The sequence below is a fragment of the Protopterus annectens genome, chromosome 1.part1 (genome assembly GCF_019279795.1).
Source record: "Protopterus annectens isolate FY-2018-M chromosome 1.part1, PAN1.0, whole genome shotgun sequence".
NCBI lineage: Eukaryota > Metazoa > Chordata > Ceratodontiformes > Protopteridae > Protopterus > Protopterus annectens.
The window spans coordinates 1,587,254,932-1,587,269,585 of record NC_056726.1 but is presented as its reverse complement, the minus strand read 5'-3'; positions in this window follow the sequence as shown (position 1 = coordinate 1,587,269,585).

The following is a 14,654-nucleotide window of genomic DNA, read 5'->3' as shown; positions in this document are numbered from 1 at the left end:
CATGCTGACAGATATTATACCCCCTTAGGACAACAAAAAAACTAAGCCAGTTATTAACCTCAGTCACATTTTGTTCATTAATTGTACGTCCTGAACCTCTTTTCTGTGCCTAGTAATCATGCAGATTAACAGTGCGATCTCTTCCTCTCCCGCATGGTCACTCAATTGATTAGATGACTGCACATTTCAGTAACTGGACTTCTGTCAACTTTACCTCTTGTACTCCTGTTTCACTTTCTCCAGCTGACTTACTCAAACCACTCCTTAACTGCTACACCCCCTTTCTTGAGTTTTCTTTCTTTCTTTGATAACTGCTACTTGTCACAAATATCAAAAACATATTTTATCAACTTTTCTAGTTTAATCATGTTTGTAATTCAGCTCTAATGCATACGCAGCTGCTTACCCCAGTTTTTCCAAAAGCCTTTTATAGTGGATTTTTCATAACAATTAATGTACATTTTCATCCCTTCCCAACAAATACTTATGCTGATATTGTTTCATACAACCTCTCCATTTCTGTCAGCTTTGCTACTCTATTTATAATGGGTCTATATTAGAACACTGAAGTTTCAAAACTTTGAGTGTTCTAATATCAAACCCTAGTCAACAAAAATTTAAAACATCGAACATACAGAACAGCAAATTTTTTCCCCTAGGAAAAAATTTGCTGTTCTAAAACACATACACACAACACAAGCACACCAAACAAACAGCAATCCACACACATACACCTAAACTCTTACACCTAACCCTACACTAAACTATACATACACCACTAACTATCCACTTACCTTAACCCAAACCCTAACCCTAAGGTTCACCACTATCGCACAGTCACCTCACCCGCGCCCTAACCCTAACTCACCTAGCCCGCCCTAACTCTCACGTCCACACAATCGCACGCTTACCTGACCTGCGCCCTAACCCTAACTCACCTAACCCTCACGTCTACACAATCACACACTTACCTGAACCTGACCTGTAACTTTCCACCACAGCGCTGAAAATACAGAAGCAACAGAAAAGGACAACCAAATTCTTTCCCTAGGAAAAAAATTTGGTTTTCTGTTTCTTCGATATTTTCAGCATTTGCTGAAAACGGATCGATATTAGAACACTCGAAGTTTTGAAACTTCTGTGTTCTAATATAGACCCTTTATAATGGATGTACATTTTTTGTCTATATTTCTTTTGAAAATATAATTGAAAACAAGGGCCAATGGGGGGCGAGGTTGTGTGCTTTTTTATTTTGAGTGCTGACTTATAGTACTTGAGTGAGCAATGTGTTACAGGTAAAAGCGAAGCAAGGAAATAAGTACAGTAAGCAATGATATCACTAGAAATAACAAGCATACAAAACAGCTAGATTCAGCAGGCCTAACTGGCCTGGGCCCAAGCCCAAAAAAACCACCAGAGCTAATACACTTTAAATATACAGACACTGAGCTCTCAATCAGCAGTTCCAACTTAGAAGGATGAAAGCTACCTGTCCTGCCACCACAGAGACTTAGAATGATAGCTACACTTTAACAAGTTACTACCAAGCAGTAATAAATACAACTGAATACTTTAAATAATGCCTGGATTAGTGCAAGTTATACAAACCAAGCTAGGATTCATTCAGCAGGCCTGGAGTCTATGCCAATACAAACAACCAGCCTCCTCCCACCCTCAATCAGCAGTTCCCAACTTAGAGGGATGTAAAAGCTACTGTCTGCCACAGTGTGTGCAGACCACAAACTCTCTCAAAACAACAACACTGAAGCCCAAGTGTTTGTTTAAACTAAAAGGCAATGAGTTACAATACACCAAGCAAATATAAATACAACTGAGAACGCTTTTAAGATGCAAAGCAAAAAAAAAAAAAGTAAGAAACACAAGTACAGTAAAAGCAGAATTGTTACAAATGCTGATAAAAATTTATTTTAGAGTAACTCTTTCTGTTATTTCATTACCTAGCTGTTTACAATAGGTGCATTATTTTCAGATGATGTTTTAACGTATTGTGTACTGCTACAACTTTTGATACAAATTAATTTTTATACATTGTATTCTTGTCTATATTGAATTCTAATCATTATAATTCAAAACGTATATGCTTACAATGTTCCTAAAATAATCTCCATATGTTCTTCTTTTGTTTGGTATGTTTCTGAAGCTCTTCTCCCCAGACCACCCCTGAAAAGGGGTTTTGTATGGACCTTCCCAGTAACAAAATGCAAACCAACAAACAAACAAATACTTAAATAATAAGGATGACACAATGGGATAAATCATTATATGTATATGATTGCAATGTAGTCACAGTTGGGCAATCAACTAGAGATGATATACTAGCAGCTGCTATGAGAATTACTCTGTCCTGTAGCATCCAAGCATGTTAAATGCACAATCCTCCAATACTGAGAGAGAAAGTATGCACTCCCAGAAATACATATAAGATATATATATATATATATATATATATATATATATATATATATATATATATATATATATATATAATCAGGTTATCTCATTACTGCTGTGGGTAGATGGATAAAGCCTTAAAGCCCTGGCTACAGCCCAGTCCACTCAGGTTCAGTTACTGGCTCAGGTAACTAAAGGAGAGGCAGGGATGAATGGGCATGATCAGCTTGGGGGTTGGGGGGGGCTTACGTGGATGTTCCCATCAGCAATCTCTAGTTGAGGCTGGAGATATTGATGTCAGTGGGTAGCCCAAAGAGAGGAAAAGGGTGGAAACATGGCTGAGCTGTTGTGGAGGTGGGGCAGAAATGCCACGCATCCCCATTAAATGCCTGGCCCCTGACTGCAACTACATATTCCATAGATGGAAGGGGGATGGGTAGGTAAAATAAAGTAATCCCCACCAGTGGAGGATGATGATGACCTCCCCCCGCCCAAGTTGTTCTTAGGTTTCTCAGTGTGCCCCAGCATAATCAGCTGGACAGTTTTAGGAGAAGATGGTAAATCTAACAATAGACAGGGTCACAGGGTAGCAAGCTGCAGGAGGACAAGGAGCAAAAAAAAGCTCAAAAACATTCTGCTAATCTCATTCTAACTTATCTCACTATCGAAGAATGTCAGAGTGGCACTAGCTAGGCCAGTGTAGTAATGCCAGCAACACTCATCAGAATAGATGATGTCAGTTGCATCAGTCACCTTCCTAGCAAGGATTAGGCAGGTATCTACCTTCCACAAGATCCCCTTGTATTACCTTAGCAAATATCCCTGAAACTCCCTGTTCAGGAAATTCACAAAAATCTTGGTCTCAAAAGCACATCATGTTGGAGCTCTGCTTTCCACACTGCTGGAAACAGCCATGGCCACTTACTTGGGTCTGCTGAAGGCACAAATGATAGCTCTTTTCTCTCAGATGCATGTTTTTATATCATGTTTTTTGTCACATATCACTGCTAAGAATGGGTGTATCACTTCCCCACAGTACTATGCCAATAGACATGCTGTCTGCACAAGCATAATGGTCACACGCCTTGTGTCGCCATGATGTGTATGGCTACTGATAGCATGTCAGAGTAATTCAATGCACTATGAAGTGAGTCACACCAGCAACATTGTGTCCAATCCCACTTATTACCATATTACTGCTGAGTGGATGAAATATAATAGGGATTCTCTAGACTGACAGCTTTACAGAGATAAGGAGTTAAGGAAAAATGTACAGAGTTTAGTAAAATACCTAAGCACCTACAAAAAGCTCAGTGGTGCATGACTGTCATATTGAAGCTGATTTGTGATATATTTTTAACTTTATATTGTGGACATTGGCATGACACTACACAATCTACCTGAGATTTTTGGGGGTAGCGGATGTCTAAAAGCATTTGTGAAGGGAATGCGACACAGAGGTTGTGTTGGGTGACATGTTGATGCATAATTATGGAATGCAAGCAGATGAATGAATGGAGGGAGGGAATGCCTAAGGCTATGGGTGCAATATAAATCATTATGTGAGAAGGTGCATACCATTATGTAATAAACAAGTTCATAAAGGGTGTGGTTGAGCTCATGATAAGGTGCATACAACTATGTAATAAACAGGTTCATAAAGGGTGTGGTTGAGCTCATGAGAAGGTGCATACCACTATGTAATAAACAGGTTCACAAAGGGTGTGGCTGAGCGCATGAGAAGGTGCATACCACTAAGTAATAAACAGGTTCATAAAGGGTGTGGCTGAGTTCATGAGAAGGTGCATACCACTAAGTAATAAACAGGTTCATAAAGGGTGTGGCTGAGCTCATGAGAAGGTGCATACCACTATGTAAAAAACAGTTTCATAAAAGATGTGGCTGAGCTCATGAGAAGGTGCATACCACTAAGTAATAAACAGGTTCATAAAGGGTGTGGCTGAGCTCACGAGAAGGTGCATACCACTAAGTAATAAACAGGTTCATAAAGGGTGTGGCTGAGCTCATGAGAAGGTGCATACCACTATGTAATAGACAGGTTCATAAAGGGTGTGGCGGAGCTCATGAGAAGGTGCATACCACTATGTAATACACAGGTTCATAAAGGGTGTGGCTGAGCTCATGAGAAGGTGCATACCACTAAGTAATAAACAGGTTCATAAAGGGTGTGGCTGAGCTCATGAGAAGGTGCATACCACTAAGTAATAAACAGGTTCATAAAGGGTGTGGCTGAGCTCATGAGAAGGTGCATACCACTAAGTAATAAACAGGTTCATAAAGGGTGTGGCTGAGCTCATGAGAAGGTGCATACCACTAAGTAATAAACAGGTTCATAAAGGGTGTGGCTGAGCTCATGAGAAGGTGCATACCACTAAGTAATAAACAGGTTCATAAAGGGTGTGGCTGAGCTCATGAGAAGGTGCATACCACTAAGTAATAAACAGGTTCATAAAGGGTGTGGCTGAGCTCATGAGAAGGTGCATACCACTAAGTAATAAACAGGTTCATAAAGGGTGTGGCTGAGCTCATGAGAAGGTGCATACCACTAAGTAATAAACAGGTTCATAAAGGGTGTGGCTGAGCTCATGAGAAGGTGCATACCACTAAGTAATAAACAGGTTCATAAAGGGTGTGGCTGAGCTCATGAGAAGGTGCATACCACTAAGTAATAAACAGGTTCATAAAGGGTGTGGCTGAGCTCATGAGAAGGTGCATACCACTAAGTAATAAACAGGTTCATAAAGGGTGTGGCTGAGCTCATATCCCACAGCATACAATAGTCACCCACTGACCAAAATGTTTTGCTCAGCTGTACTAACATGACCACCTAATGGAGACTATACCTGCAAAACTTGCTGGTTAGAAGAAGAAAGTGCTGTTGAAAGCTCTCTGAAAACATAGCATGCACCTCCTGAACAATGATCCCCCTAAAGGGCAGTATGGAAACCAGATTTAGTAGAGAATTATGTAGGATTTGAAATGGAAAATGGGAAGAAATTTACAACAGAAAGTTCAACTATAGGTGGTGAACCACCGGCACTAACACACCCCACTGTGTCAGAGGAACATTTAGCGTAATTTGACTGGTAGGGAGATTGGTTACTCAGATTCATAGGTGGCTTGCATGTGGTAGCTGGGTAGCATCAACCATCTGTATCTCACATGGGGATGCACCAAGTTAGTAATTTACTTCAGAGTATATTATATTATACTCCACTGCATTTAAAAGGAAGGCCTGTTCTGCATTAAATGGCACTTCTTGTCTACAACTGCAGCTACTTATATGACAAGGTTTGTATGGCAGATATCATAGATCTGCATTTTGATGTGTTGTGTTATACATGTCAGAGAGGGTTCTTTGGATATATGTTTGCAGGGTATACAATGTTGCCATATGTGCTGTGCTTTTATAGGTTCCATTGGTGGATTGTCCAGCACAACTAGATAACATTGAGCTGATATCAGCAAGGCACCCATCTTAGCCAATGATGGCAGAAGCAAATGACATGGTTCAATGCTACAGTGTCAGAGTTTTCAACACTAGAGAAAGAGAGAGTGGAGCCATCCTCATCCACCATTATAGAGACCTGTGGATATTTAGGCTGAGTACTTAACTGCATCAGGGCATGATAGACAGTTTCTTCCTGAGAATCCCTCATTGCTGCCACCTGTGACCCAATGCACATAACAAAAGAAATGCAAAATGCCTTTGAGATGCACATATAAGTGGCAGATGAGGGTGGGGTAGACACTGCTTAGACTCCAGGGCCATCAATTATATGGCTGCAACACTTAACTTTAAACAGATGATATGCCTTCAGTGCTTCAGATACAATCAGCTGGATTGGGATGATGGTGAGTGGGCACCACAAATAATGAGATGATGTCCAACAACTGCACAGTGACACGGAGTATAGGGACATACACCAGACAGTGTTGCTAAGGTCACTAGTGGCTATCATAGCCCCCATCAGTGTCTTCACAAGCCACATTGCAATCTCCTTCCAGAGGCCCTGCCTTCCATATCTATGGAATGGTCAGAATGTAAAGAGGTCAAACACAGACTATCACAGGTCAGACTGGCCAAACCCATGAGGCAGCAGCTTCAAAACTACATTTAGGCAAACAGCCTGCCATGCCCAGTCATTCACTCCTCTGGCTTAAAGCCTGGGATTCCTCATCTCACTTCACACACATTGTCACATAGTTATTCCCCTTCCTTCTCATTAATGGGGCACACAGTCAGCTACCTTTATTCATAACACACATTAGGATCACACATTATTATCTGTCAATGTGAATGTTCATGGTGCTGTAGTTCTGCACCTTCCCTGCCACTGACCATCACAAGTCCCACCACTGCAAGCTATTGTACTGGACAATGCTAATAATCCTGTTGCAATAGCTATCCTCTAAAACTGGAGGATGTAATCCCTGACTCCTCACAACCTTTCAGCTTAAACAGATACTGTGCTGATCACTTCTCATGATGTGACTCCATCTTACAGTATTGCATCCACCTCTTCCTGTGTCCTCCCCATGTGCACAAATTATGATGGATATGTCATGCTAACCCTTTACATGTGCCTTTATTGCTACATCTGACTCACAGCACATCCAGTCCATGTATTGCCTAGTCCACCCTGAGTCTGATAATGCATGAATCATTTTGCTCTATGTAGTCCATGCCATGGTCCATAGTTTTTGTTTAGACATTGTGTCCCAAGACTGGAAAAACTCCATTATCAGCCTCAACAAAAAGTTCAGATCCCTCATCAAATCCTCTAATGCTAGCAATGAAAACATGATTGCAGCAGATAGTAAAGACAACCACAAGGCCTTCTATAGTTATGTAAAGAATATCCACAGCAATACCCAGATTTGCTCTGAGCTACTGCACAATGGTACCTCCTATACCAAGCCAACAGATATTGCCAGTATTCTGGCCAACAGATTCAGTGCCAGCTTTACCCCTCCCCCCAAAGGACCAATCACAATACCAGTAAATTGCCAGGCACCCAGTATTACTGCTGCACAGGTTAAAAACAGCACTGTCCAAGGCCAAGAATACAGCTTCTATGGGACTTGACAATATCCCTGGTTGTGTTCTACATGAACTACACAGAGAGCTGGCACCTTACCTGTGTGCCCTGTTCAATCACAGCCTCACCTAAGGTTTTGTCCCTATTGAATGGTGCACTCCTACAGTCATCCCTCACCACAAAGGAGGAGCGACTACAGACCCTGGGAACTATTGCCCCATTAGCCTGACGAGTCTGATATACAAAGCTATGGAATGCTTCATCATGGACCTAATAAACAAGGATATAGGGAATCTCCAAACTTTGGTTCCCCACACAGTTTGGTTTTGTGAAGGGTAGATTATGCCTGCTCAACTTGGTCGACTTCTTTGAATCAGTCACCAGAGTTGTGGATGAAGGCAAGGTGGTTTATATGGCCTACCTTGATTTGCCCAAGGCTTTTGATACCATTCCCCACTCAGGAATCAAAGAAAACCTCAATAAGCTTGGCATCAACCCCCATATCACTAGGTGGGTTGCAAACTGGCTCACAGATAGAACCCACAGTGTGAAAGTAGCTGACTCCAAGTCAGACTGCCAACTAGTCACGAGTGGAGTCTGACAGGGTTCAGTCCTGGGTCCTCTGCTGTTTGGTATCTACTTCAGGACAAAATGAAGGGACTCTGGCTGACAAAGTTTGCAAACAATTGCAAGTTGGGAGCTATTATTAACTCCCCAAGTGATGTTGACATCCTACAGAATGGTCTCACTGAGACCAGCGACTGATGTCAGAACCATGGCCTTAAGCTCAATGCCAAAAAATGTGCCGTCATCCTCTTTGGGAAAAAGCTGGTTCTCATGAATTACCACATTGATGGTAGTCCACTGAATACAGAAGGCGTTCTAACAGATCTGGGAATACAGACTGCCAGCAGCCTCCCTTTTGATCACAACATTGCCACTGTGGTCAGAAAGTCCTTCTATGTGACACATCTCATTACTAAGGGTTTTGCATTCAGGAAGAAAGAGGTCATTGTCTCCCTCTACTCTTTCCTCATTAGGCCAGTCATTGAGTACAATGCCCCCATTTGGCATGTACCTTGCAAAACACCTGCAACAACTGGACAGGCTGCAAACGTACCTCATAAAGATGATCCTAGGCCTTAAACACTTGCAGTATATGGGACAGACTCAAAAAACTCCAACTATTCTCTGTCTCATATCGTATTTAGAGGCGATCTCTGCTTGACTTACAAAGCCATGTCTGACCCAGCTCTCTTAAAAATGCTACATCTAAAGAAATCCCAATCCCTCTGCACCACACACTCCAGAGACCTCAACCTCTTTACCACAATTAACATAACATGCTGGAGGGACAGGTTCATAACCCAGAGAATGCCTATGCTATGGAACAGACTTCCCATACATGTCAAGCAGAGCACCTCGCTGACCCTCTCCAAGAGAAATCTTGATGCGTGGATGGAAAACAGAAAATTCACCCCGGGGATAACTCTAGTGGCTCTACTCAAAAGAGGCACTGGGAACAAAGGTTGGGTGGCACTTAGCCAGGGTAATCCTATGGCTAGGCTTGTAAAAGCCCCAGGGCCATTAGCCTAGTACACACCTATGAGCCTATGAACCTATGCATTTGCTACTGCTGCAGAGTTTTGCTCCAGCTTGTGTTACACATCACTCATCTGTGTCTCTACGTAGTCCTTCCACTGCTGGAAAAACTGGTATGGAAGATTCTGACAAGATGTTCATGTGCTTCTCAAACATGGCACACAATAGAAATCTTGTTGCAGATTTCTGAACTGTATTGTTTTGCCCCCTCCTGACATATCTTACAAACCAAAGCATCCACTATGTAGGCCAAAGTCCACACCTCAGTATTTTGTGTTTTGGCACTTGCTGTGCTACAGGCAACTTCCAGCATGGTCTGCATAATACTAAAGTGATCATAAACAATTTCCTGTATGGTCTGCATGGTAAGGGTTGGGTCATCAACAAAGACTTTAGGGCATATCCAGCATCTCCTGCAATACACTAAAAAGAACTGATTATACTTGGCTTGCTCCATGTTGCTTGGTGGCTGTGTATATAGACCAGTCTATATAGACTGTGTATACGCATAAAGCAGTAATTGATTCAGTAAGAAATCTCCTCACAGACAACATAGGTACATGTCAGACATGATCCAGCTTTGAGAATTATTGGAACTGATGCAAAGTGCACTGCAACATTATTAATAATGCTCTGTGCATTACAGACCACATAGAAGTCAAAATAGTGGAAGACTTTCTTGTTTATGTTTAGCAGTCCCTCTGAACCAGGTGAGACATTGATGGCAATGTGTTTGCAATGTATGGCACCAAAGACTTCAAGAAAATGAGCAATGTTGGAAAATACCTTCATTGTTTTGGTGCTTTCCTTTGCTTTCTTGTGCAACCAGATATGTTGCTTCATATACTGCACCATAGTGCTGAGGAAGTGGCTTAGGTTTCAGGATGCCAATGCCTGTAATAACCACAACATGTCCATGGTACATCACTGATATGTCTCTGAGGCTAAGATGGTTAAAATTACACATATCTTTGAATTGACAGGAATGGGCATGTCAGATATCCCCCTCAATTGTGCTGTGTCAGACATACTGATAAGATACCTTATAGCCTCCCAGTCCATATGGGAATGAAAAAAATGCACTGGTCACTGAGCTGATGAGACATCATGTGCTGTCTGATTCTTTTCTGTTGTTATGTATGACCATCACATGCAATATTATGAGCGCTTTCTCAAAGGGTGGTAGTTAACATGCCGTGGAGGTAGAGTTTCTTCTTATCCATAATTGTTCCCTTTATGTACACAGTTCTTGCTGTAAAAAGTGGTATGTGCCATGGCACAGTGCATCTATTTCATACATTTCTAAATCAACCTGAAATTTTGTCTGTCATCTGTAGACACCACATAGGCTATTAACATGGAGCTTCTCATTTCCATGTCATTGTGCAGTCATTAGCACTTGCGACACACAGTGCCAGTATTTTCACACTTACATAAAGATATTATCTGTTTTCTGAATCCTCCATGCCTTTTACATTGCCACACTCACTCACTCAGAATGTACTAAGTTGTACTTTCAAACACTATATTGCAAGAAGATATATCATGTGTGTTTACACTGCACGGGTACATTTTCTTTTTTAAGTGCAGCAATATAAAGATCCTGTTTCAGGACTATGTTTAAATTTAGCTCATGCTCATTTAATCAGAGCTGTTCTTCATTTGGCGTCTGTGCCAGAGTGGCTGAGTGATTCTGCTTATTTGTTAAGCCATCCACTGCTGAATAACCCAAAGTAAATATTACTTAACTTTTAGTTGCACTTCATTGACTGTGTTGTATTTAACTATTGTGTTATTGCTGATTTTTTCACTGCCGTTCTGCACTATTTTAACCAAAGAGATGTACTGTTACTTTAAGGTCCTAGTTACATTGTCTCTGCTAGATTCAAGTCTGCTGAATATAGACTGTGTGGTTTCTTACACTTTAGGCACTATACCAGCATTCTTACATCGAGGGCTTTTTATCTGAATTCTTTTGGTAAAAGATTGCAGATATAGACCTATCTAGGTTGGGAATTGTTAGAGGAATGCTCATTGTGCGCTTTCCCAGTTGGTAGTTATCTTTATACTTGTTTATGTCTGCTTATATTTAAGCTTCACATTTGCCTCTCACTCATTTAATCAGAGTGCTCTTCAGTTGGCATCTGCTCCAGAGTTGACTGAGTAGTTCTAATGATTTCCCAAGCCATCCAGCACTGAATAACTGGAAATAAGTATTATTTAATTTTTATTTTCACTTCATTGACTGTGTTTTATTTGACTACTGTGTTATTGCTGATTTTTTTTCACTGCATTTCTGCACTTTTTAACCAAATAACTATACTGCTACTTTAAGCTCCTAGCTACATTGTATCTGCTAGATTTAGGACTACTAAATTTTGCTTGTGTGGTTTCTTACATCTGGGCACTGTAACAGCCATCTTACATTAAGAGGGTTTGTTTCTGCACTCTTGTGGCAGAAGTGTGTAGATCTAGACCTATCTGAGTTGGGGATTGCTGGAAGAAGGCTAATTGCATACATTTCTGATAAGTAGTTATCCTTATACTTGCTTATAGGTTCAAAGGTTCATAGGTGTTTACTAGGTAAATGACCACAAGGGCCTTTTTAAGTCTAGCCATGCATCCTAAATATCTAACAAGTTCTGACACCCTTGATAAGTGTAAGCAGGGATTTGGGTGATGAAACATTTACAAGCTGGAGCCTGGGAGATGAACTATTTACAGGTTGCCTATGTCCATTAGAAAAATAGGTGCCAAACCAGGAATGAATTTGCTGTTCCCCATCCAACCCTCCAAGTTGCACTGGGATTCGATTAGGTAGGAACTCTACTTCACATGGATGGTGAGCATGTTCCATAGACAGTGTAGTTTCTGGGATACCTTCCTATCTCTCCAGCACGTCCTATTTATATTACATGCAAGGTTTAAGTTTTAGAATGGGTAATTCTGGTGCTGTTTGTTTTGTGGATATGCAGGAGGTCCATCAGAGTGGGGTCTGACAATGCCCTGTATTCCAGGCATAGAGCTCTGCTCAAAAGCCTGTAGGAGACAGAATACAGGGATAGAGCTGTGAGGCGGTCTGCATAGGACATTTTACTTACACCGTGAATTCTTTTAGTGAGCAATCTATGTTGATGTTCCAGTTGTTGGAAATGCCTTTTTAGGTGCATACCAAAGGGGGCATTGTACTCAATGTTAGGTCTGATGAATGCTGAATACAGTGGAATAATGACTTCCTTGGACATAGATGCCCTACCTTTGTTTATAAGTTGTGCAACATAAAATGGTTTCCTCATTATGGTACACACATGATGGTCAATGGCTAGATTACTATTTATGTGTGTCCCTAAGTCCCTGACTACTGGGTCAACTCTAAGGGGTGTGTTGTCAATATGATAGTTACCAGGGGTGAATAACTTCCCAAATTATACTATTATGTATTTCTTGGCATGTGGTTTTAGTCTATGGCTCTGACACCAGTTGTTTGTCTGTGTCAGCCACTCCTGAAGAACATTTGTGTCAGTGTCGGATTCAATGACAGCAATTAATTTGCAATAATCTGCAAGTTTAGTCACCAGAAACCACTGACATTGGCCTTGACTCTGAGAAGTAAATGCCAAAAAGGAGCAATCCAAGGACTGATCTGTGAGGGGCTCCACTTGTGACTGGCCACTTTGTAAAGGTGGAGTCCCTAATTCTAACTTCCTGGGTCCTGTCTGTGAGCCAGTTTTCTATCCACTAGGTAACATACAAGTTTGTACCTAACCTCTTGAGTTTGTCAACAATGCCCTAGTGGGGTTTGTGTCAAATGCCTTGGCCAGGTCAAGATAGGCAGTGTGAACCATTTTCCCTCATCCATTGCTTTGATTACCTTCTCAAAGAAGTCAATCAGGTTGAGTAGGCATGATCTGCCCTTGACAAAACCAAACTGGGTTTGAGTCCAGTGGTTAGAGGTTTACTATATATCTATTGCAAGACCACCAGTTACTGGAGAGCCCACATTCTACCTCTCAGTAGTCATCTTGGGATTAGTGCTTCTGTTTTCGCCTGGTGAGAGAAGGATCATGTGGACATTATTTCCTGAAGACTGCTGATCACCACAAAGCCAATTAACTGCTTTATAGGTGACAGCTTGGAATTTGTGCTTATATTCTGTTCCTGGCAAGAGAAGGATCAGAATGCATTGATTCCTGACTGTTTCTGGTTGGGCAGTGAGTGTTTGTGCTTAATGTTCTTGATGGGTCTGGTTGCTATTCAAGGCATCTATCAGTAAAAAGCTACAACAAGCCTACAGATACTTGCATTATCCGGGACATGACTGTGGATCACTAGACAGGCTGTGGTCTCTTTCTCATCTTGGGGTTGGTGCTAATGTTTTGCTTATAGTGAAAGAAATAGCAAATGAGCATTGTATCCCAGCAGAGTGAAGCTGTGGTGTGACCAGCACTGGTAGTAGCCAGGCCGTAACAATTCATGGGACTCCCTTCTTTTCATCACCCCTGACAAGCTAGTTGTTTTCAGTATCTACTTCTTGATTTGTTTCTACCTTCAGAATATCTGCCTAAATACTTCATCCTTAAATTTTCAGAGCCTACATATTAGTTTCCCGTCAAGTGCTTGGCAGTGCTCTATACAGACTCAGAACATCTTGAGTGACATTTTTTCTGTAAACACACAATTGAAATTTCTCCAATATCTAGTTGTACACAGGACAGCTCATTTGCAGTGACAAGCACTATCCCCATAGTTGCAAACAGGATACTCCTGACATTGATTGATATTCTTACTCCAACTGTTTAATCTATAAAAAATGGGTCTGTTGCCATGGATACGAGCATTCCTACTGTCTTTGTTACCAGCTTGGTGGATATGGGCATCCTGAGGCAATGTAGAAATTGCCTCATGTTTACTGACAACCAGTAAATTCTCAAACAAACTGATATGGTATGTCAGAGATGTATTTACACAATGTCACTGGAGGCAAAGCTGTCACATAAAAGTACTCAATGTCAATAAGGTTGTCAGTAGTGCACATGCTGCACCCATCACACACTATTCAAAGCAGACATATCGACCTACATATGCTGAGGCAGTTAAATGTAACCTTCCTAAACTACAAAGACCTCCTAGATGAAATACACATAACAAATACCCTCAGAAGCCCCAAATGTACTCTTTCAAAACAACACCCACATCAACACATGGAGCTACATTTCCTGGAGCGTCTACCTATATGCTCATAAGGCAAGCCATCACACACTCCAACATTCTACTCACTGGAGACTCCATCATGAGACACACTGATGTCCCTCTCAGCAGGCTGACTAAGGAAAACGTCCTGGTCAGTTATTTATCAGGGTCTAGGATCCACCACACTATGCACGCACTCAGGTCATTGGTCCATAAGTAGCAATATGACTCAGTCATAATCCATGCGGGAGTAAATAACCTGAGGCATACCTCCCTAGACAATATGAAGAGAAACATCATGGAGCTCTTGGAATATGTGTCTCTGGCTTGTGTGAGCCTAGCATTAAGCAACATTTTACCTTCTCCAAGATTGATGCCACAATATGA